The sequence below is a fragment of the Monodelphis domestica genome, chromosome 4, assembly GCF_027887165.1.
Source record: "Monodelphis domestica isolate mMonDom1 chromosome 4, mMonDom1.pri, whole genome shotgun sequence".
Lineage (NCBI taxonomy): Eukaryota > Metazoa > Chordata > Mammalia > Didelphimorphia > Didelphidae > Monodelphis > Monodelphis domestica.
In genome coordinates this window covers 423,164,539-423,167,694 of record NC_077230.1, presented here as the reverse complement: position 1 = coordinate 423,167,694, position 3,156 = coordinate 423,164,539, and positions in this window count along the sequence as shown.

Below are 3,156 nucleotides of genomic sequence, written 5' to 3'. Positions count from 1 at the left end.
CTTCCCTCTGGTCTTAGAGCCTGAGGCAAGCTCTCTGTGTTTCCCCCTTTTTTCCCAGAAAACCAAGCCAAAGGGCTGCACTCACACTCTGGTTTTGAGGCAGAAGCTAAATGGCCTTTTGATAGAGAGAGTACAAGAGGTCATTCTTATCAAGTGATGGATACATTAGTTGACTCCTGGGGAGAGAAAGGGTGTGTGTGTGTAGTGAGGTTTACAGTAGAGAGAGAGGGGAGAGAGGGAAAGGGGGTGAGGAAGGGAGAGAGAGAGAGGGAAAGAGAGAGTGGTAGCCACTCAGGTATTCCATGGGGGGATTTGTCATATGACTGGGGTCTGCCTGGAGACATAGGGAGTGACCCTCATGAAAGATTCCTTAGTTTTAGGGGATAGGCAGATGTCTGAGATGTGGCCTGATAGAATCAAGGTGTATCCTGGAGGTGCATCTCTTTGCCCATCTTAAACCTAAAAGAGGATCAAAGGAGGGAAATCATCTCAGAGCCCTTGGATGTTTTTAAGCTAGGAGTCATGAGGATGTAAGGGAGAAAAAGAGTTTTCCTGATAATGGTTTACCTGAGCTTCTGGGGTTATAATGCCCATGTCATTCCCCCCTCTCCAAATATATAAGGGGAAGGGGTCAATGGTCTCAATATTCTGTAGCTTCTTTGGTGCTGAGAATGGTTGTAGAGCTGTCCCTGCCTATTTTCAGGAGAGAGAGGTATTGGCTGTAGGCAATGTCCAGGGCTTCAGGCTGGGATGGTTGAAGAGGTTGCAGTGGCATCTCGGTAACTCCCATGAGTGCTTTCACCCTAGAGGCAACTAGAGAGATGACAAGGTTACAAATGCAAGATTCACATATCAAGATGCCCCCAATTATCAGGATGATAGGAATAAAAGGGGCAAGGAGGGCATATAACCAGGATTTCTAGGAGTACGAGCCAAGAAACTGCTTTCTGCGGGAATCAGCCATCCAAGTGGACACCTTATATACCTCTTGGACTCGTACTTCTACTTTGTTGGAGTTGTTGATATAGTCACAGCAAGAAGTATTCTGAACCATACAAACTCCACCTTCTGCTGCTAGCAGATAGTCTAAAGCAATTCTATCCCAACACCTTAGAAACCATCTGTGTGATCTGGAAAATAAAGGCAGGACCATTATCACTCTGAAGAGTTTTTGGAAGGCCAAACCTAGGGATGATTTCATTCAGTAGGGCCTTTGTGACATCTTGTGCTTTCTCTGATCTGGAGGGAAATTTCAGGTCAGCTTGTAAAGGTATCTACAAAGACTAAAAGAATCTTGTACCTTTTGCAAGGTGGCAAGTGGGTGAAATCTAGATTCCCCTCTCCTTTGGAGGAGAGGTGGCATAAGAGCTCCAGTGCTGTTAGTTTGGGCACAGAGGGCACAGGATCTGCAAATTTTCCTGATGGTTTTAGAAATGCCTTTGCCTGTGAAAAGTGGCTTTATCAAAGTGGCTAGTGCTTCTCTGCCCAAGTGTGTGGAGTTATGTAATCCCATAACCAATTTCCACATTAAGTTGCTAGGGAGGAGCAGTGGTCCAGAGGAAGAATGCCACCACCCGCTGTCTTCAAGGGTAAATCCCTGATGTTCTGCCTGTGCAATCTCCTCCTCAGTATATGAGGAAGAAATGCCCATTGGTACTATGGGATGCAGTGCAGTTAGGGTCAGAGCAGTCAAAGAAGTGGCTCCTGCAGCCTCTTTGGTGGCTAGGTCTGCCCTATGATTCCCTCAGGCTATGTTGGAATCTAGACCCTGATGTCCTCTGTAGTGGATGACAACAATTTTGCTAGGTAAAGTGACTGCCTCAAGTAAACTCAGGATTTCCTTCCTGTGTTTCAAGGGAGAGTTTTTGGTAGTTAACAAACCTCTTTCTTTCCATATAGCCCCATGAGCATGTAAAACATGAAAGGCATATTTTGAGTCGGTGAAAATATTTGCCTTTTTCCCTTCAGCAAGCTGCAATGCTCTTGTGAGAGTGATAAGTTCTGCTTTTTGTGCTGAAGTCCCTGGGGGAAGTCCCTTTGCTTCAATGGTGGCTGTCTGTGACACTACTGAGTAACCTGCTTTCCTCATTCCATTCTCCATAAAGGAGGAGCCATCTTCAGGGAGAGGAGAATCTTTGAGGTCTGGTCTGCTGGAAAAGGTGTGGTCTATCAACTCCTCCCAGTCATGGGAGATGGGGTCTCCTGGAAGAGGGAGGAGGGAGATGGATTCAGTGTCCTGCACACCTTTAGGGTAAGGCTGGGTGTATCCAGTAAAAGAGCTTGATATCTAGTGAGACTGCTCCCTGCGGTCTATCTGTGACCTCTAGCCTCCAGAATACTGAGGACCAATTGGGGGGGGGGTCAGAATTTCTAGGGGTTGACCTAGAGTTAGTTTAAATGCCTCTTCTGCCATGAGAACCATGGCAGAGACTGCTCTCAAGCATGGTGGTCATCCTTTTCTAACTGAATCGAGTTGCTTGGAAAAGTAAGCAATGGGACACAGGTCAGGTCCTAGGTACTGAGCTAAAACACCTAGGGCAAACTGCTTTTTCTCATCCACAAACAAGAAAAACTGCTTTTCAAGGTCTGGAATCCCTAGGGTGGGGGCAGAAGAGAGCCAGGTTTTTAAAAGTGAAAAGACTTGTTCTTGGTTTCCCCCCAATCTAGTGGTTCTGAATCAGGCCCCTTAGTGGTCTCATAGAGAGGTTTTGCAATGATCCTGAAATTAGGTATCCAAATGTGGCAAAACCCTGCTATACCCATAAAAGTTTGTAGCTGTCCTTTGGTGGAGGGGACAGGAATGGACAGTATGGCCTGTTTCCTGTCTGTGGTCAGAAAGCAGGAATTTGGGGTTAGGTTATGTCCCAAATAAGTTACAGACTGGGAGACAAATTGGGCTTTAGAAGCAGAAACCTAATAACCTCATTCTCCTAGGAAAGTTAGGGTGGAAATTGTGTCTGTAACAAAAGTAGCCTCAGAAGGACTAGATATCAAAATGTCATCAACATACTGTAAGATTGAGCTGCTTATGAGTTTTAGGGCTCTAAGATCTTTGTTAAGGGCAACCCCAAAGTAGTGTGGGCTGCCCCTTAGGCCCTGTGGGAATACATGCCATGTGTAATGTGGCGTTGGGGGTCTGAGGGGAAAACCCACTCA